This window comes from Dama dama, chromosome 23 (assembly GCF_033118175.1).
Source record: "Dama dama isolate Ldn47 chromosome 23, ASM3311817v1, whole genome shotgun sequence".
Taxonomy (NCBI): domain Eukaryota; kingdom Metazoa; phylum Chordata; class Mammalia; order Artiodactyla; family Cervidae; genus Dama; species Dama dama.
In genome coordinates, this window is record NC_083703.1 from 27,860,641 (window position 1) to 27,883,276 (window position 22,636).

At 42.7% G+C, this 22,636-nt stretch overlaps 1 non-coding gene across 1 annotated transcript; it reads right to left on the reverse strand.

Annotated features, from left to right (window-relative positions):
* Window positions 1–21,852: 21,852 nt before the first annotated feature.
* On the reverse strand, window positions 21,853–21,975 carry LOC133045363 (U6atac minor spliceosomal RNA). The gene has a single exon (XR_009690238.1). It is a non-coding gene; the product is annotated as a U6atac minor spliceosomal RNA (small nuclear RNA).
* Window positions 21,976–22,636: the final 661 nt, after the last annotated feature.

Here is a 22,636-nt window from a genome sequence, read left to right on the forward strand (position 1 = left end):
CTGAACGCTGAAGAATGTTCAGAGTTGAGTGGATTTCCATTTCTTGTAGGTCCGGCAGTCTTCTCTCTGTATAGATAGAATGAATTTCTTCCATGTGTATTCTATGAGAACTCTGTGGGACCCATTCCTCCTACTTCTGGGTTATTTCCATAAGAACAGAGTGCTTTCTGGGATTGACTGAGTCATTATATAATGAGTAGAATTCTGGCATCTTCATTTTTTAAAAAGAGCTATGATTATCGTTAATACTATATTTTTTTTGTTTTGCAGAGTTCCTCCAAGCAATAATAAAAAAGCAATTAGAAATATAAAATCATGGAAACTTTCATACCATTAAGAGGTCATTAAACTTGGCAAGGATTGCTATATCCAGATTTTTGGTCCTATTCCTCAGTCTTTGGATTACATTTTAAGAAAACGGATTACATAAATTTTAATACAATAAATGGTGTTTGGCTAAAATCTTAACTTGTATTTCTTTGGGGGAGAAGACAAAATCTTGTGAAATGAAGATGGTGAAGCCAAGTTGACTCTTAATTACTATTTACTATTGTTTTGAATCCAGTGTTTAACTACCAGAAATGATCCATATTTTGGGGGCTCGGAAGCGTATACAACTTTCATAATTTCTTTAAATTATGAAAGTAAAGTTGGGTATGAAATTGAGTATTTCTTTAGAAAAAAAAACACACAACAAATCACAAATTTACAAAAACTGACAAATACTGCAAACATTACAAATGCAGGATACAACAATATCCTTATTAGACAAATCCATGATGAACAGCTAGCATGCCTTTCTCCTACATTTCCTTAATTTACAGTTTTGCACTTGAAGACTTTCCCAAAGACTAGCTTTTACCTCCATCAGTGTCATACATTGTTTCTCGTCTTCTGTCCCTCCACCATGGGACTCATTCTTAGAAGGAAGAAACTGCTGGCCCTTATGTCATGACGCCAAGTGAGTTGGTGGGGTGGGCAGTAGGGTTATTCCTGGAAGTCATTCCTGCCATGCAACTATATAAATACGTCCGTCTAGATCCAGAGTAAATGTGCCCTCAACTCATCTCCTTAACTAGGCTCCAAAATGCCGGTGGCCCCTGCAACTTTGCCTGATACTATTTTGAATGTGATGGGGAGTTGAGGGGAAGCTGGAGTAGGAAACAAAAGCGTCAATTGATTTCAGTTAAAATATCTCACCTGGGCAAGTTACCCAAGGGCACCCGCTCTTGTGATATACTCTTCTGGGGCAACTCTCGGAGCCTGGGAGGCCACGTGATGCGAAGCTACCTCTGCTAATATTGCTTACTGTAACCTGTGACAATTTTTTGGTAAGTCATGCCATCCAGCTAGCTGTTGGAGGGTCATCCATGTCCTCTTCTATGTCTCTCTCCACCCAGCACCCATCAGATAGCTATGAAGTGTTAGGCGTTTGAGCTCACAGTCTTCCTTTCTCTGATTCCTTCCCTTCCCCAGACCCTGGGTCAGTCTTGATGATATTCGGAGTCTGAGATAGTCCCTCCCTCACCTTGACCACTCAACTTCTGCAGCAGCTGTTTTTTCTACTGAACCATGTTCATTGTGTGTTTTCTCAGACTCGGACCATCAGAACCATTCTGCTTCCAGTTTCTGCTGTCTGACCAGAGCTTCCTACCTTCCCACTCAACCTGTCTTCATCCTGCGACCTCTGATGTTTAACACAGTAGAGCATCCTTCTGCTTCTCATTTCTAGCAGCCCTTCCATGACCTCTATCTTTTCTACTGTTGGAACCTAGACTTGGAGTTCTACCACTTAAAATACTTGTGGTGTCTTATCTCTTTCCCTTTAATCTTTGCATCTGATTGTCTATCACAAGCTCAGCGATCACTCACTGCCTTAGCCCTCACCCCATACCTTCTCTGCCAACTCCTCCAGACCACGTCACGGTGTCACACATATAAATATGAGCTCAGATTTCCTATCCATGTTGATTACAGGCTCTGTGTCCCTCTTAGCCTCTGAAATATGGACATTCCCTGCCACTGCACAGATTTATTCTGGCTAAAATAAATAATAAGTTTTTAATTAACAAATACGATTTACATTTACTCTTTTAAATTATGAAATATATCATTTTCAAGAGTAGAGATAATAACAGGATATACTCACATATGCTGAGAGCCCAGATCCAACAAATGTTATGTTTGCTTAGGATATTTAAAGTTTTTATTTGTTTAGCAATAAAATGTTATATAGATATGTTTGAAAAGTTTTTTATTCATTTTCATCCATTTCCTTCCCTCCCTGGTGAGTTAATCAATGCTATGAAGTTGGCATTTATTCGGTATGTAGTGTCAGCTTATGTGTTTTAAAAATTCACACAAATGGTAATGCAAACAATATATCATCCTGTGACTTGCTTTTCTTATTCAAATTAATGTGTTAAATATTTACTCATATTAATACAATATCTTGTTTAATTTCTCTAAGTGATCTATTTTTATGAACATAATGCAATTTATTTATCCTTTCTTCTATGACAGATTGTTTCTAGTTGCTCAATATTTAAGTGATGCAATAAATATTAACATTAATGCAATAAACATTCCAGTACCTGTCTCCTTGTACGCTAGTGATAAAGTTACACTGTGTAACAGTATTCACAAGTCTTCTAGCATGTGCATCATCACTTTTACTAGATCTCACCAAATTCTTCTCCAAAATGTGTACCAGTTTGTGCAATTATTATCAACATGAGTGTTTCCATTTTCTTGCATTTTTGCCAATACTTGGAATTTTAACAATTTAAAAATTTTGCTAACATGGATATGAACTACTATCTTATTTCAATTTATGATGACTTCATTATTAGTGAGGGTTGGTGTCTTTTTGTGAATTTCCTGTTGGAGTTCTTCATCCACATTTCTATTATGACCCTCCAACAGCAGGCTGGCTGGCATCATGTTTATCCATGTTATGATTACTAATCCATCATTGCTCTGGTGTATTGCTCTTTCTCTTTTAAAAAAGTGTTATCTGTGATTGACATACAAACAAACAGAGGAAGTTTTTCAAATCATGACCTTACAATGCTGTCTTGACTAGAAGTTCTGAATTTGTCTTCTATCTTATGTTGCAAATGACTTTCAAAGTAATACTTCTACAGAAAAGTGTTAGGAAAAATATTGCCCATCCCTGGGGTAATCACTGATCATTTTATGGCATATTGTTGCCTATTTTTTCTTTCAGGGTAAATTTTTCTTTATTTAAGAAACCTTTTTTTTTTTTTTAAATTTTTTGCGTTGGTGTATTGGCTGAGACTTAGTGGACATGTTCAGTCTTTTTGTTTTAGTAAAATCCTATTTAAATAGATTTTATCAGAGAGGGAAAGCAGCTTTTGGGAACAGAAGGTTGCTTGCTTCTTTTTGTTCCCTCCTTGATGCTATGCGCCCAAGGGCTGATTGGTCCTGAGTGCCTAGGTGTCCAGGACAGCATGGCTCCCCTTTCTCAGTTTGATTGGATACAATGGAAACGCAGAATGTTGCTCCAGAAAGAGTCATAGAGAGTGACTAGAGCTTTCCAAAGTGACTTCTTTGAGTCATTTGCTTAGTAGGAGAAGCAATCCTACTAAGGGTAGGATCTAGCATCCAAGACCCAAAGACAGCATCTTAAGCACTGTACTTCTCTTCAGATTCACAGTTACAGGCCCTAAGTGTGAGCGGTGGTGGTGGTGTAGTCGCTAAGTCATGTCTGACTCTTGTGACCCCATGGAATGTAGCCTGCCAGGCTCTTCTGTCCATGGGATTTCCCAGGCAAGAAGACTGGAGTGAGTCGTCATTCCTGTCTCCAGGGGATCTCCCCAACCCAGGGGTCTCCTGCATTGCAGGCAGATTCTTTACTATCTGAGCCACCAGGGTTATTTTATTTGTAAGTTTTCTGTAAATACTTTCTCCAGTAGTTACCTGCCTGCGTGATCTTGGACTCTCATTGTTACTCCCCACCGAGTTTTGCTGATTGAAGAGAGAAAATTTTGGAAGAACATCTAGATGTTGAGTTATTCTCTCTTTCTTATGTTAACTACTGACTGTCATCTCACTGAACCTTTAATTGGAAATCAATAGTTGAGCCTCAGAAAAACTTCTTTTTGGACTCTTTGGGGGCACTGATGTAGTTTCCAGGCAGCAAAGTGAAGTCTGATCTGGAGCTTGTTTATTTTTTCAGTGGAATCTGTTCACACACAGAGCTTTTTGTAGCTTTTTTTTTTTTTTTCTGGAGTTCCCTCTCTCCTCTTCTAAGTCCACTTTTGACTTTTTGTTAATATGTGCTATTCATTTTCCACGGGAAAATTCAACTTTCGAGCCTGGTGACAGATCTGATGCTATATAATTGATGATGAGCATAAATTTCAGTTGCTTCTGTTCTCTGCCATGAGGGTGGGGATGGAATATTGGTGAGGACCAGACTCTCAGACTAAGGGCCTTCGTGTTTTCTTAAGGTTTCAGGAAATCTGAGCCGTTTATTTAGTGTCGCTCAGTTAAGACAAAATTAAATTTGTTTCTCTAAAGCTAAGACATTCCTGTGTCTGCTTGTTACTAAGTCACTGAACCATCCCTGGTCCTGATAAGCTTGGGGTGCACTGTGCTCCCTTCAAGCTTATGACATTTTAACCAGGCATGGGCCAATTAACCTCTGACCTCTCTCAAGTTCATCAGGAAATAGACTAGTACTCATTGCTTAATACTAGGTTTGCGGTTAAAATTACACATTACCCAAAGAAAGTCTAGTAACAGGAAATGTGTGAGAACTAATCCACAGAAACCAAAACAAACATTTGACTTACCTACAGTTTTATTGGCATTTCCCTCTTGACTCCATTTCCCTTTAAGTCAATAAAAAACTAGGGCTGCTTGTTAAAACTTCTACAAGGCTTTGTTGGCAGCCACGTGGTGGGGCTTCTGTTCCATTTCTTTAGGGGACTCTCCAGAGTCTATTTGATCATGGGAGGACTTCTCAAAAACACCTATGATAGTCACTATTGATGCTGTTTTCACTTTGCTTAGAACTTTCTAATGTAATTATTTTTTTAATTTAAAAATATTTTATTAATTTTTGGCCACACCATGCTACATGTGGGACCGTAGTTCCCGGACCAAGGATTGAACCCAGATGCCCTGCATTGAAATCATGGGATCTTAACCACTGGGGAAGTCCCCCTAATGTAATGATTTTTGAGTATGTGAATGGTAGTCAAAGCAGAGGAGCCTGGTGGGCTACAAGTCCATAGGATCACAAAGAGTCAGACATAACTGAAGTGACTTAGCGCACACACACAGTCAAAGTACAGAGTTGGGTCTATGAACAAACTGAGCAGATTAAGTTCTGATATGGAGGTTAATCTCTGACAAAGACCAGAGTGGTAGAGACAGAGCACATACTAAAACAAAAGCAAACAAACAAAATACCATGGGCATCATTGAGGAAGATGGAGGAAGATACACAGTCTCCTATAAGCAGCCTGAGGTGACATCTGGGGACACATTTCTATCTGTGTTCTGCAATCAATTCCATCCCAGAGCCATTAACTTTAGGTCCCCCAAGGACTTTGTGTTTGAATTTCTAAAATGCAAATAATAGAGCATGCACAGACCCTGTATTTGCCAGAATTTTTTTTTAAATGGAGTATAAATGCTTTACAATATTGTGTTAGTTTCTGCTGTATGATGAAATGAATCAGCTATATGTATACATGTATCTCCTCCATCTACCCAGGATGTTTTGAGAGCAAGTAAAATCATAGCTTTTAAAAGAGCAGTTTATAAACATAGAGAAGTTCAAAAGCATAGTAGTTAAGATCCTAGACTCTGATTTGATTTTTTGTTATTCACTCACTCAGTTGTGTCTGATTCTCAACCCTGTGGACTGTAGCATGCTGCAGACTCCCCTGTCCTTCACCATCTCCTAGAGTTTGCTCAAACTCATGTCTGCTGAGTCGGTGATGCCATGCAACCTGTCGTCCCCTTTTCCTCTTGCCTTCAATCTTTCCCAGCATCAGGGTGTTTTCTAATGAGTCAGCTCTTCGAAACAGGTGACTAAAGTATTGGAGCTTCAGCTTCAGTATCAATCCTTCCAATGAATATTCAGGACTGATTTCCTTTAGGATTGACTGATTTGATCTCCTAGAAGTCCAGGGGACTCTTAAGAGTCTTCTCCAACATCACAGTTCAAAAGTATCAATTCTTCCACACTCAGCCTTCCTTATGTTCCAACTCTCACATCCACACGTGACTACTGAAAAAATCATAGCTTTGACTATATGGACCTTTGTTGGCAAAGTAACATCTCTGCTTTTTAATATTCTGTCTAGGTTTGTCATAGCTTCTCTTCCAAGGAGCAAGTGTCTTTTAATTTCATGGCTGCAGTCACCATCCACAGTGACTTTGGAACCCAGGAAAATTAAGTCTCTTATTTCCCTATCTATTTGACATGAAGTGATGAGACTGGATGTCATGAATGTTGAGTTTTTAAATGTTGAGTTTTAAGCTAGCTTTTTCACTCTCCTCTTTCACCTTCATCAAGAGGCTCTTCAGTTCTTCTTTGCTTTCTGCCATAAGAGTAGTGCCATTTGCACATCTTGATGAAGGTTATTGATATTTCTCCTGGAAATCTTGATTCCAGCCTTTGCATCATCTAGCCTGGCATTTCTCATGATGTACTCTGCGTATAAGTTAAATAAGAGGGATGACAATATACAGCTTTGACATACTCCTTTCCTGATTTGGAACCAGTCTGTTGTTCTCTGTCCGGTTCTAACTGTTGATTCTTGATCTGAATACAGGTTTCACAAGAGGCAGGTAAGGTGGTCTGGTATTCCCATCACTTTAAGAATTTTCCAAAGTCTGTTGTTATCTTCACAGTCAAATTAACTTTGTCAATGAAGCAGAAGTAGATGTTTTTTCTGGAATCTGCTTGCTTTTTCTGTGATCCAACAGATGTTGGCAATTTGGTCTCTGGTTCCTCTACCTTATCTAAATCCAGCTTGAACATCTAAAGGTTCTCAGTTCACATACTGTTGAAGCCTAGTTTGTAGAATTTTGAGTATTACTTTGCTAGCATGTGAGACGGAGTGCAATTGTGTGGTAGTTTGAATGTTCCTTGACAGTGCCCTTCTTTGGGATTAGAATGAAAACTGACCTTTTCCAGTCTTGTGGCCACTGCTGAGTTTTCCAAATTTGCTGGCATATTGAGTGTAGCATTTTCACAGCATCATCTTTTAGGACTTGAAATAGCTTAGCTGGAATTTCATCACCTCCACTAGCTTTGATCTCTACTTCTCCCGATTATTAGCAGTGTGCTCTTTACTTTCCTAAACCTGTTCCAATCTGTAGAATACAGTCAGTCTTCCCCTCCCAGGGATCAAATCTGTGTCTCCTATATTGCAGGCAGATTCTTTCACCACTGAGCACCAAGAATTCCCAGAATGGTGTTTGCTATGCAGTAGACACACACCTGGTAGCAGGTTCATGTGTGTGTTGTGGATGATTGCCTGTCAGTGTGGATGGGAGTGTTGATAGAAACAGTCTGATAAGTGTGAGAAACTGTTTGTCTGGGGTCAGTAACATGGTCTGTATCTCCCCCTGCTCCCGCCAACCCCCACCCTCAAGCTGGGTGACTTTCTCCAACCAGCCTCTCTCCCTCCATCCCTGGACGTTTTTCTCCAGAACCGTGAAATCTAGCACTGAGCAAAACAGCCCAAGGGCAGCAATGGCCAGCCCCTGCACCATGCAGTCACCAATTTCTTCCTTGGCCACCAGCCCTCTCCTCCCCAACACCCCTTCTCTGCTCCTGCCAGCACCCATCCAGGTCACATTCCTGGCAAGGTCTCACTCTCAGCTGGTTGTCAACTAAGGTGTTGGCTGATAACAGAGCTATGAACTGATAAGGTTTAATTCTTTCAAGTGGTATTTTAAAAGGCCAGGAAACCTTCAAGAGCTAAAGAATTGACGGAGTAATGACAGGCATTAACTCTGTGTGTGCGCGTGTGTGTGTGTGTGTGTGTGTGCGCGCGTGCAGGAAATATTGGTTACTTGGACTGGGAGCCTTGACTGTCATTAGAATAAACCCTACAGAGGTTACTTGTGCTCCCTGGGTCACAACAAAGCAGCTTCTTAGGTCTCAGACTGAAACTGATGGATACATATGTACTGTTGATTTGCTGTTGTTGTCCTTGTTCAGCCACTAAGTCATGTCCGACTCTTTGTGACCCCATGGACTGTAGCCCACCAGGCTCCTCTGTCCTCCACTATCTCCTAGAGTTTGCTCAAATTCATGTCCATTGGGTTGGTGATGCAATCTAACCATCTCACTCATGCACTATTGATACCATGTATGAAATAGATAACTTAATAAAAAGTCTATTTTGTACCATTTCATATTGAATTTTCCAGGAATACAATTAGGAACTGTGTACAACAAGAGAAGAAAGAGCTTTGTTTTTATTCTGCACTTTACCAGGAGTTGTTCATCAGTAATGAAAATCACTTCATGAATGCAATGCCCTCATGGTATCTGGGTTACTAACCCTGACCTCAGTCTGTATTGGAGGCTGTGCCTTTCATGGTGGTTTTAAGACTTTCTGATTATATGAGCGATACATTTGCATACTGAAATATATGTGATTTTTCTTTTGCTCTTTACCAAAGTTAAATAATTATATTGATTAAATCATGTGTATAGAAGGTTATACTACCTATGAATTTCATTTCAGGATAATAAGGAGAATGCTATATAACATTTGTAGTAAAGAGGACATTGAGTCTGATTGGGTTGAGAACCACTGATTAAATGTCTGAGCACGTATGTTACTTCCTCTGGGGCACCTTCACTGCACCTGACCTGACCCACCTCCTCCCCGCCTCTGTGGAGGGTCAGGCACTCTTGCTTTGTTTCCATGGAGGGTCCTGTACATCTCCTTTATGATGATTGCTTTTAAACTTATGTATCCTCCCTAACAGATTATGGGCTTCATGAGAGTAGGGACTCTCATTACAATATGTAGTCCTAAAGCAACTTCTGATGTATAATCAGTATTTAATGCACATCTGCTGACTAGATGAATGATTAAATAGCCACCATTATGCTTTTCCTTCTTTCCATTTTTTTTTTTTTTTTGGCTCCACAGCTTGTGGAGTTTTCCTGACTGAAGGTCGAACCTGTGCCTCTTGCAATGGAAGTTTGGAGTCCTAACCATTGGACCAGCAGGGAATTCCCTAAATACGCTTTTCCTGACTCCTGATCTTTCCGTATTTTGACTCTGCATCTGAATTCCCATTTATCACCTGGTTTCTCTCTGGAGGACATGCTTTGAACTCAGTCTCCTGTTCTGGTGTCAGAAATCCTCCTGGGAATGACTTCTTGGATGTACCACTCTGATGTATAGCTGGCCTCTGAGGGTCTCCATCCTTCCTTTATTCCACCTAGAACCACTTCAATCCAGTCACTTTATACTTTGTGTGTGTTAGATGCTTAGTCATGTCCAACTTTTTGTGACCCTGTGGACCTTAGCCCTCCAGGCTCCTTCATCCACGGAGTTTTCAAAGAAAGAATACTGGAATGGGTTTCCATTTCCTTCTCCAGAGGCTCTTCCCTATCCAGGGATCAAACCCGGGTCTCCTGCATTGCAGGCAGATTCTCTACTGTCTGAGCTACCAGGGAATTACTTAACAGGTTCTCATTAACTTCCCTTCACAAGTCTTTCTTTTTTTTTTAAACTCATGTCTGATGTCTGTGGAATTGCTCTGAACTTCTAAACTATGATGCTCCATCCTTGTGTTAGAAATGAGGGGAGGCTGCTTTCTCCAGAAATAACCTCCCATCATCTGGTTTTCCCTGATAGCTCAGTCAGTAAAGAATCTGCCTGCAATGCAGGTAGACCTGGGTTCGATCCCTGGGTCAGGAAGATCCCCTGGAGAAGGAAACGGCAACCCACTCCAGTATTCTTGCCTGGAAAATCCCATGGATAGGGGAGCCTGGTGGGCTACAGTCCATGGGGTCGCAAGAGGCAGACAGGACTTGGCGACTAAACCACCACCACCATGTGGTCTGGGGTCACAAGTCCGATGGAGACTTTATTCTCTCACAGTTTAGTCTGGAACAGGAAACCATCGTGGGTGACCTGACACATGAGCCCTGCATCTTCAGACTCTTCTGGGAGCTGATGACTCACAGGACTGTCCCCTTGGGTCACTGATGGGACTATCTTCATCTGTGCTGGGAGCAGAAGAAGAGACAACAGCATGTGTGTGGGAGTCTGAGCTTCCAGTCCTTGGGATAGAAATAATTTACAAAACAGGGGTCATGCTGTGAAAAATGATCATCCCTTAATCTTACACAGGATTTGTTTCCAAAATTAGTCTTACAGACTTAGGCTGAAGAATCTGACAGAAGGCTGGTAGGTTTTGATGGGCCAGCAGGTCCTAGCGGGAGAAGGGGGCAGACCTGAGGGGCGGGGTGGGAGGGGATGGTCCCTGTGGGTGGGTAGGGGGACAGTCAGGGGGGTTGTGTGAGCTGAGGGGAGGGTGACAAGATGAAGGAGAGCCAGAAAATAGAGGCAGAAGGGACACCAAACTAAATGTGTCCTTTTTGAACACAAATGCTTGAATAAACCCTGTGTGGAAAGAGGATCAGGTAGTTACTGGGGAAGTGTTTGTAGGAAGGAAGGATCTTTGGGGTTTGCAGAAAGGGGAGATCAGAGATTCAGCCTCTGGTTCAGCTCATTTCTCTGATCCCCCTGGCATGAAGTGAGGCTGGGAATGTGAAGGCATCCTTGGTCATGGGGATGCTCCATTTTGAGTTTCAATCAAATTGTCCCAACAAAAAGCAGATCTTGGCATTGCTTTAGTGGCTAGTCACAGATTCCTGTGGTGACTCTGTTTTTGATAAATCAGACAATCTTCTGTCATTGCTGCATGAAGTGGGCAATCGCTTGACTGCACCTGCTCTGCAGATCTTTCTCCCTATGTTGAGTCTGCTGGGGTTGCACCAGTGGTGACTCCCTGGGCACCGGGATGCACCGTCTGCAGAGACCCAGAGCTCCTGTGAGTGGGGTGGGTGGGGGGTGGGGATCTGAACACGGTCCTGCCTGACCAAAGAGGCAAGTGCAGTTGGCTGAATAAATACCGCCCCGCCTCCTGCATCTGTCTGATTCCACATTTGTACAGTGGCTGATCAAGGCTCTGTGCATGAACTACCACATCCAGTGCTGCCGATTGACATCAGCAAGAAGACAGGAAGGATTTACATCCTGAAGACAGAAGGATGCTCCTGGTGGACCTTTTATTTTTGCAGTTCACGCCATGACATCGCGAGGATGTACCGTCTGTGTTCGCAAAACACAGCTCCAGGCTCGCCTCCATTCATGTTTATTTATACGATGATCTCCACCCCAGGGTAACAGCAGGTCTGGCAGAATGAGAGAAACTTTTCTGCTGAAGACACACCATGGATGCCGGGATTTGAAAGAACCCCTTTGATTCTTTCTTGGGCTCCACAGAGCCAAGAAAGCAGGTTTGGGGGAAAACAATAACTTGAAGAACATGGATAAAGTTAATCCTTAACTTGAGACCATTAAAGCCAGGAAATGGAGGTGAATTTAAAAATCCCGTTGGCAGTGATTCTGTATTCATGCCCGTAATGACTTTCCTCCTTTTCCATCCTTTCCTTTCTTCCCACAAAGATGGTGCTGGGGGGTGGGGGGAGAGCTCAGAACAAGGTTTAATATCGTGAGCTGAATGCTTATCCATAAAGTAAGTAACTTTGCCACTGGGTTTCCTTAGGTGTTCAATTCAAATCACTTATGCTTAAAAAGTTCGGCTTTCTTTTGGTTAACTCCCCCTTGCCCCCATTGCTCCTTTATTCTTCCAGGTATATGTAAATCTGGAAATCTCTCTCTCAAAAGAGGCTGATATAAACTGTGGGAAGGCTTCCACATGGAGAAAACCCTGAGCTCTACATAACCACTGATCACCACTCCCAGGAGAGGGAACAATGATTCAGCATTCATTACAAAATGACTCATAAGCAATCATGATCATTTTCAGGGAAAAAGACAATTATCAATTTCATGGACTCATACGTGATCGTGACTACTTTCAGGGACTAACAAAGATCAATGACCCATTTCCTGATTAATTAAGAGCTTCATCTTCCCACCCAGATCATGTGAACAACAGTGCACTTGCCAAGCTGCTGATTCTATTTCCTGAGGACAAAGACTCAAGTGAGTGGTAATGAGAAACTCAGAGCTGCCACTCTAGATTTTGGGCCTCTGGAGCCAAATACAGTAGGCATGGCTCAGTGGCCACAGACTCTCAGGTTTTGCTGGGAGCTGGGTTAATGTCCTTCTTCACAAAGCCCACATTGAACCTGCTTTGTCTTTGAGCCTCAGAGGCATTATTCTTTAAAAAAAAAAAAAAAAACTTTCCAAATAGTGAATGGGGCAGTTTGCCGAGAGGGAAGAAATACCTCGGATAATGACTATGTCTCTTGGTACAGGTACTCAGATGCTGGCGGTCTATGTCCCTCCCTCTTCCCCTCCTACATGTCAATATTGAGTCCATGGGGGCAGTGGGGTCATTTTGGTCCTCTTGGCATCACCTCTTCCACACTCTCCCTTCCTTTTCTCTGGAGTCCCCAGATTTGGGGTCCTGCCCATGCCCACACTTTATGATCATCCACAGCCCCTGGGGCCCTGGGCTCATTACAGGTCTTTCCGCCCTGACTGTGACCTTCTTCTCGGAGATTTGAATATCCATGAGAATTTGAACTTCAATGTTTTGGCCTCTCATTTTCTTGACCTCTTGTCTAAAGATTTCACTCCAGAGACCATGGCTATCCCTTATTAACAATCGTGGCCACACTTTACCATCACTGCCAACTTCATACCCCCACTTCCAGCATCCACTCTCTAGTCACCCTCTTCTTTCACCTCCAGCTTCACTGTCCCATCATCGGCGATACTTAGACCCACAGCCCATTTGTCCCCTTGCCTGTGATGTCCCTCATCCCTTCTAAGCCTCCTTCTCCTCCACCTCCAGCTTCATCATTATTATCATCCCCTGTATCACCGTCCCTCTTCTTTTCTCTTTGAATTAGGCTTACCTTGAAAACCCAAACACTGATTAAATTCACTTTTCATCTATTTGTGCTTAAGCCAAGTAGTTAAGTGCAGTTGGAGGAAAACACACACACAGGCTGACCATTCTAACTAGGCCCATGAACCTCGCATGGTTCCTCATGCATGTGGCAGGGAGACCACATTCTCTGGTCTACTCAGTTCTCCTGGCCCTTGTCCTTGACACTTCCGCTTCTCCTCCTTGTCATTCTTTCTTTGCTCAGTGGGTAATCTCGTTTCGAATCTAACCAGAGAGCTAAGCTGACCAGAAGAGAACTTCCCCATGTCTTCATTTTCTCAGCTCACTGCCCTGCACCTGCATTGGGATTGCACATCTTTCCCTCTACTGCAAAAAGGCAATTGTCCAGGACTCTGGAGGCAGGAGGATGCCTTGAAAAGTGAGATGGGACCAGGGCCAGTAGAGGCTGTGAGAGGGCAGCCAATATCTGCATCTTGAGACCTTCATCTTCTGCCAAGAGGAGTTCCCCTTCATCCACCCAGACCTGACCTTGGAGAGTTTAAAAACTTAACATTTCCCCCAAATTCTAGGGTCATCCAAAAAAGATGATCTAAACTGCTGATGGAGAGTTGAATTTTGAGTTGATGATGTGAAGACAGTTAAACTCTAGGAGACGGAGCTATTTTTAATTAGAAAGTCTGTTTTCCTTTCCACCCAAGTTGTAACTCGTGAGTCATAGAGAAAGCATGGGAGCTACTTTCTCGGCATATCTGAGGGACAATGAGTCCCTTGGTTCCATGTACTCTTGCCATCACCCCCTTTGGTCCTTGAGTTGAGCCTATTTAGGACTTCATGGTGGTCCTCCCACCCATCTCGCACTCCGATCTCACCCACTCCAGGGCACCTGGCACAACATGGCCAGCCCCTCTTTAGGATGCCAGCAGGAGGGCTCTAGGCCTTTGTTCACCGTTGAAACAAGACTCCCCTTCATGTTCAAGGTTCAGGCTCCAGTGCTGGGCATGGCACGCAATGCCCTGCAGGGCTGGTTCCTGTCTCTCCCTTTTGCCGCCTCACTGTACACACCAGACACTTCAGAGGCCACACCCTTAAGTCCCCGAGAGTCTGCATGTTCCCATGTGTCTCCTTCCAGTGGCCTGACTCTCCTTGCCCCTGTCTGCCAAGCAAACGCTTACACATACCTCAGGGCCCTGTAGTGGGTCTCCTGCATTTCTATGCTCCATGAATACCCTGGATGGAGTTGACTGCTTTCTCTTTTGAGCCCATGTAGTACCTTGTCCACATGCTTCTGTGACAATGTGTCCAGTGACTTCTTTGAGTCCTTATTTCTCTGTCTTACCTTCCTCTGAGGGCAAGGCAAGTCCTGACTCATGATGGAGCCACAGTGCCTTATAGCATATAGTAAATGCTCTGTGAATGTCTGTCAAAGGAGAAAAACGAAGGAATCAACTCACCACATGTTCACTTTTCCTCTAGGTCTTGGGTTTTGTCACAGATTGAAAAGATAGTAAATGTAGCAATTTTTAAGGGTAAACAGTTAACAAGCACATGAAATGACAGCGATTAAATGACATTGAAAACTTGGGGCCGACCTGCCTGACTCCCAGGAATCAGTGAGGCTGAGCATGAGAGTTGTCACCATCTCTCAATTTCAAAGCAGAACTTCCAAACCAAATGATGCTCTCCCTTCTACAACATTTGTTTTTAGAAATCATAAAACATGTGGAGCACTTCACCAAATGTGTTCAACAACCCATGAAAATGAATGAAATAACCTCATTTGCAGCAACACTGATGGACCTAGAGATAATCCCACTAAGTGAAGTAAGTCAAAGACAAGTAACAAGTTATATAACATACCCGTGGGATCCAAAAAATGATACAGATGAACTTATTTACAAAACAGAAAAAGATTCACAGACATAGAAAACAAACTTACGGTCACCAAAGGCGAAAGAGGGGAGGCATAAATTAGGAGTTTGGGATGAATATATGCACACTACTGTATATATAAAATAAACAAGAAGAACCTACTGTGTAACACAGGGAACTATACTCAGTATCTTGTAATAATCTCTAATGGAAAAGAATCTCAAACAGTATACATACATGTCAACAAAATGGAATCACTTTGCTATATATTTGAAACTAAAACAACCTTGTAAATTAACTATACGTCAATAAAAAAGTGTTCAATAACCATTGAAAGCAATACCAAAGATTCAAACAGCAAAGTTGTGCAGCCTATTAATAAATGAACACCAAGCGTGAAGCCATCATTTAGACGCTGGGATGTGTAGACTCACTTGGTTGAAAGAGGCGGCTTCATCATCTCTGGCAGTAACTGTGGCCCAGGAGGGTACTGCCAGTCTGGCTGTAGTTGAAATTCTGTGCTTGCTTTTCTGTGAGTCTGTGAGCTTCATTCCTCTTGTGCCTCCAATGCTTGTTCCGTTTCATGTCGTGCGGCAGTGTGCCGAAAAGTAAAGCGTTGAGAGCAGACAGTGGACTTTGGTTAAATATGGAGAAAGCCTTTCTCTCTGCCCGGTAATAAAGCCCTTTTGCATCATATTCAACCTGATATGGTCTTATTTGCTACATTGACTATAGAATTGTTATACATATACTCCAGTCTTATAAAAATTGAATTGAGCAGCAGCTATAAATAATTAAGCTTATCCTAGCTGGGACTTGCCAGTATAAAGATGTTACAAATTCAAAGCCATGCCAGGGACAGTGGATCGAGTGATTTATCATTGCTGAGCCCAGCAACTGCCAGCTTCTGGGTCTGGGCTTCTGTTTGTCTGTCCTGGTGTTGAGTCCTGAGGTCATTTGTGGCCACAGAAGCCCCATGGCAGAGACAGAGAAACACTCACTGTGGGTCCTCCTAACTATCTTGCAAATGAGCAAGAGACAGTGAGACTTTTCACAGCTAACTCCAATTTATATTTCTGGAAGGGTCGTCACAATCAGAGTCGAGGCATTGCTCCGGTGTTAGTATTAGGAGCCCACACGTACGCCAGCAGGAAACGTGGGCTTTGTACCTGCCTGAGGCAGCACGCATCTCTTAGGCAGCAGACACACCTCTTATCTTTCCCGCTTTCAAAACCCAACCATCCGTCATGTCATTAGATAAGTTCACTTCAAAATTGGAGCACAGTTGTTATCAGGTCCGTCTCAAATCACTCACCTTGGTGACAGAGCTTAATTATGACCTCAGCTCAGGATAAAAGCCACTGAGGGTCTTTGTGTCTTCTAAATTTGATTGCTGATTCTGCATGAGAATTCTTGGGAGATAGTACTCATAAAAGTAAAGATTAGATGCATAACAATTGCCTTGAAAATGAAATTATCACCAGGGAGAGAAAGAACACATGTTTTCAATTTTCCTGAGTGTGACCAGGATACTATGGTGCATGTGTGTATGTCGGGGGGCAGGGAGTGTAAAGCTGGGGTGAGCCGCTGGTAACACAGGGCACTGACTCTAAAAGAACTGGAAACATCAAAGTGGGTGTGTTCATGGGAGGGATGCCCAGTCACAGAGAACGCTGCTGCTGCTGCTGCTGCTGCTGCTAAGTCGCTTCAGTCGTGTCCGACTCTGTGCGACCCCATAGACGGCAGCCCACCAGGCTCCCTTGTCCCTGGGATTCTCCAGGCAAGGACACTGGAGTGGGTTGCCATTTCCTTCTCCAATGCATGAAAGTGAAAAGTGAGAGTGAACTCGCTGAGTTGTGTCCAACTCTTAGTGACCCCATGGACTGCAGCCTATCAGGCTCCTCCGTCCATGGGATTTTCCAGGCAAGAGTACTGGAGGGGGGTGCCATTGCCTTCTCTGACAGAGAAGGCTGGTTGGTACTAAAAGACTGCATAGTGACCACAAGGCCAGAGGGGCCCTTGAAGGGAGCTATTTAAAAGGCAGATATTGTGCAAATTATGCTAAGTAAGTGGTGCTAGTGGTAAAGAACCTGCCTGCCAATGCAGGACATACAAGAGATGGGGATTCAATCCCTAGGTCAGGAAGATCCCCTGGAGGAGCACATGGAAACCCACTCTAGTATTCTTGCCTGGAGAATCCCATGGACAGAGGAAACTGTTGTGCTATGGTCCATAGTGTTGCAAAGAGCTGGACACAACTGGAGTGACTTCAAGTCAAGCAGCAAAAATCGCATGTGGGCTTATATGTGGAATCCAAAATATGACACAAATGAACATATGTACAAGATAGAAACAGACTCACAGGCATAGAGAACAGACTTGTGGTTGCCAAGGGGCGGGGGGTGGAATTGAAATGGAAATTTGGGATTATCAGATGTAAACTATTACATATAGGATGGATAAACAAGGTCCTGCTGTATAACACAGGGAATTATACTCAATATCCTGTGATAAATCATAATGGAAAAGAATATGAAAAAGAGTATGTATGTGTATAATTGAATCACTTTACTGTACAGCAGGAGTTAACACAACATTGTAAATCAACCTAACGTCAAAAAAAAAATTAAAGAAAAAAAAAAGAGTGGACATTTGAGATTAAAATGGACTGGCTCTAGTCAGGCAAGTTACTCTCTCATTGTGAGCATTGACATAGATGGACCTAGAGATTATCATACTAAGACAGAGAAAGACAAATATCACATAATATCACTTATATGTGGAATCTAAAAAAAAAATTCTTTTATGAACTTATTTACAAAACAGAAACAGACTCACAGGCTAGGAAAACAAAACTATGGTTACCAATGGGAAAAGGTGGGAGCAGATAAGTTAGGTGTTTGAGACTAACAGGTACCCACTACTATATATAAAATAATCAACAAAGACCTACTGTATAGTACAGGGAGCTATGTTCAACATTCTGAGATAAACCAATGGAAAAGAATATGAAAATGAACACAGATATGTATAACTGAATCACTTCGCTTTACATCAGAAAGTAACAGAACACAGTACATCAACTGTATGTCAATTAAAAAAACTTTGTGTGGAGAAGAACTAAATGCAAGGAAGGAATGAGGAAGAGGGTGGGCGGGGAGGGCACAGCAGCAGACTTAGAGGGAAGAGGAGGCTGAGATTTTAAAGCAATTTCAAAGGACTGTATCTCAATTTTGCCCAGAACCAACTTTCATCATGGTGATCAGACATTGTCTGTAGTTGAAACTGCGGCTCCAAAATCCACGTTTTCAACAAGACCCACTGTCTCCAAGTGCTGATCCTGCTACCTCCAGTCTCAGGTGCCAGCGTTGGTTGAGGAATGACAGCTCTCCAAAGTGAAAGTTAGTTGCTCAGTAATGTCTGACTGCAACCCCATGGACTGTAACCCGCCAGGCTCCTCTGTCCATGGAATTCTCCAGGCAAGAATACTGGAGTGGATTGCCATTTCCTTCTACAGGGGATCTTCCCAACCCAGGGATCGAACCCATATCTCCTACATCGCAGGTGGGTTCTTTACCATCTGAGCCACCAGGAAGTTTCTTACTGGAAAGATGCTGAATCCCCGTGGACACCAGGGCAAGCCTGTGACTGATCGGCCCAGGAGAGCTAGTTTTTCCCTTCTCTTCTGTGAACCTCTCCTGAAATACCCTCTTTTCAGTAATTGAGCACTGATGGTAGAGAAATTTTTCCTGTTATGATTGGCAATTATTTCTACATTTTTCATTCCCATGTGAAAGAGGGAGCTATTCATCTGGTTTTCTTAAGAAAACCTGTCTTCTATTTGACATTATTAAAAAGCTATTATGTAATCATATCTGAGCAATTGCATTTGCTTTGCATCTTCCCCTATAATGTTTCCCCATGGTGGCTCAGATGGTGAAGAATCTGCCTGCAATGCAGGAGACCTGAGTTCAATCCCTGGGTCAGGAAGATCCCCTGGAGGAGGGCATGGCAACCCTCTCCAGTGTTCTTGCCTGGAGAAATCCATGGACAGAGGAGCCTGGTGGAGTGAATAACAACTTTCCTTACACTTTTGAAAATTTATATTAAATGAGATGTAGAGTGGTGAGTAAACAATGTTTAAACACATTCTGCTTCTGTTTATTAATTTATCAGCCATTTTATTGAAGACCTACTATTTGTCATTATAGATGTCAATGGAAACATCTCACTCTGGAATGGGGTGCTCTGGCACCAACTACTAAATTGGTCTGGGTCTCCTCAAGTTGTAAAATGGTGAGGATAATTCGTAAATGATCATGGTGAGAATGACATGCTTAAAATGTCTGCATATTGAATGCATAATGAACTTTAGATTTTCATTCAGAAGCTATGTCAGGTGCAGAGGTACAGAGAAAAACCTGATTCTGATACTGCCTCAAGGATCACACTGTTACCTGGGCAGGGGATGCGCTGGGATCTGGGGGGAGTGATCAGGACAGGCTCCCCAGGGGAGACCCCTGGTCTGGGGGTGGAGGGTGCAGGGGAAGCCCAGCCGTTTCCTTGGGCCAACCTCCCTGGAACCTTGAATTTTCAAGAGTTTTTAAAAATGTGGACCATTTAAAAAATCTTTACTGAATTTGTTACAATATTGCTTCTGTTGTTTGTGTGTGTGCTTGCTAGGTTGCTTCAGTCATCTCTGACTCTTTGAAACCCTATAGACTGTGACCTACCAGAATCCTCTGTCCATGGGATTCTCCAGGCAAGAATACTGGAGTGGGTAGCCATGCCCTTCTTCAGGGGATCCTCCCGACCCAGGGATCGAGCCCAAGTCTCCCGCACTGCAGGTGGACTCTTTACCACTGAACCACCAGGGAAGCACTGCTTCTGTTCTGTTCTATTTTTATGACCACGAGGCATGTGGGATCTTAGCTCCCCAACCAGGGATCAAACCCACACCCCCTGTATTGGAAGGGGAAGTCTTAGCTATTGGACTGCCAGGGAAGTCCCTTGAATTTTCTTCTTATTCTCCAAGCCTTTGTCCTGATGTCACAGCAGAGATGACCAGTGCCCACTCTTTCCCCATCCTCTCTGATTGCACATCCCCAGCTGCTGCTGGGATTGTACAGACTGTACGTACAGTCACTCTCTCCACCTATTTGCCTTCCTACTTGAGTTTGCTGCTCAAGTAAACGTTCAATCATCCTCCCACGTGACTGTGGCCTGAAGGTGCAGAGCAGTGGAGAGAACAATTTAATTACTAATAATGTCCATCCCTCTGAGTCACGGCATGTGTGCCCGTGAAAATCCAGGAGTTGCTGAAATTCCTCCACTCCTGCGGATTTGTTGCCTTTCTAGGCTGTGTGACAACTTTTGCTCCCCCTGCTGTCACTCTGCACATCCCCGAGTCTCTTTGGATGGCAATTCATGATAGCTCCCTGCAGCGATGATGGAAATATGTCAGGAATGTCAAAGACAGAAGGAGGCAGTTCCAAGCAAAGGCGGTGATTCGCTCTGACCCCCAGGACCTTGCTCACCACCAGAAGATGTGATTGGAGGGTGTTTAAGGCAGATTTAAGCTGTTTAAAAATAATCAGGTAGCTATTTAAGACAGAAGCCAAATACTTTTGTAGACGATGAAACCTGTTAATGTACAGTTCTTTGGGAGAAAACATAATGACTTTACTCTTTGCTGGTATAACACTTAAAAAGTCCCTTACCCAAACCAAGCTCTCCAATGACATATTGCACAACATATTTGTCAGACTTCCTCTAAATTAACACAGTAGATTAAATGTATTAAATAACTTCACCAGCAGTAGAACTGCAAAAGCTCACATGTGTACATTTTTGTGAATATCCATTCCCGCGTGAAATAGGTAAAACTTCTTTTGTTCTCCCTTGAGCAGCCTACGTGACTTTCGGGTGACTTAAGGTCACAGTTGGAATCATAGTGCTGTTATTGGCATTGATCTCAGAATCCCCATTACCAGTGTTTTCCACCACTAGGTTTTTTTTTAATTTCTAAAAAGGAAAAGAGGGACTTCCCTGGTGGTCCAGGAGTTAAGATTTTGCCAATGCAGAAGGTGTGGGTTCGATCCCTGGTTGGGGATACCACTTGCTTTGTGGCCAAAAAACCAAAACCTAAACAGAAGCAATATTGTCACATATACAATAAAGACTTTAAAAGTGATCCACATTCAAAAAAATCTTTAAATAAATAAAAAGGAAAAGAAATAAATGAAGATTATTCATATGCAATTGTCTTGTGTAGACTTCGAATGTCTTTAACTTAATGAGTAACATGTTTGGTCCTGGTAGGCAGGACTATTGAAAAATGTGTTTACATTTAGAAATATTGAAATTCACCAAATAAATCATTTTACTGAACTTTCAGCTAAGAGAGTTGAATGCTTCCAAAGTTAGTAAATTTACGAGGTTGAAAGTGACCTCAGACTTTGTACCTCTTCATTTGCAGATGAGGAGGTGGAAGCTTGCCTGCCCTTGTTCGGTCGCTCAGTTGTGACTGACTCTTTTCGACCCCACGGACTACAGCATGGCAGGCTTCCCTGTTCTTCACCATCTCCCAGTGGACCAAGTTGCTGAGATCAGACAGCTACTTAGTGGATGAGTCAGAACCAGAGCACAGCTCTCTGCCCACCAATGAGCCATCTCTCCACAACAGCTAAATAATTTACGCTTATGATCATTTTGGGCAGATTGATGGTTGCTGCTTTGTCTTCATACGTTTTTTATTTACTTTTATTTGTCTTTTTATTAAAATTCTTAAAATTTCTTTTTACAATGTTGTGCTGATTTCTGCCATACAACAATGCAAATCAGCCATAATTTTTAAAAAAACAGTGGTTAAATGCCACAAAGTAGGAGGCATGCCTTAACATATGTGTATTGTCAGGCCCAAGAGCCTCTTCCATCCTTGTCAAAGGAGTGCTAACCTTCTCTCCTTTCATATAACACTCATATGGTTTTATTGTTGCAATTTTTAAACTCAAGAATATCTAAAATTGTTGGCCCATTATATTTTCCTTGCATGAATTTGTTCCTTGAAGGTAATGGGAGATTATCATGTCAGGTCCCCTGTGCAGCAGATGGTTTATGGTTTGGCAGGCAGGAGCCTGGAGAAGACACTGGTTAGGTGCCAACTTGCATTCAGGAAGTCTCCTTCTCCCTAACACTATCCTACAGAATCAGCACAGGAAACCTGGACACAAGGAAGGAGGAGGGGAGATGAGGAAGGCTTTGGGTGGGTGTCAGGATGATGTCAATCAGACCAAAGGCTGGTCAAATCTGATTGATCAGTGTGTGCTTTCATAGCCAGGCCCCAGAGATGAGATTCAAAGAAATTCAAGGAACAATTTTTGACTCCTGTTCTCAAAAAGCTTGTGCTTTCTTGGGAAGGAACTACTCACTTATCACACCACATATTGTAAGAAGGAGAGAAAACTTGCAAGTCTGTCTCTTCCTGCCCTTGTCCCCTGTTGTTTGGAACTGTGAGGGTCACTGATTAACTGGTCACATTTCCAGATCCTGGCTGGTTACTTCACGATTAGACAAGATCACCATGCTTAGAAGGGCATAAACCCTTCTGCCACCTTCTCTTTGTTGGAGGTCACCAGGC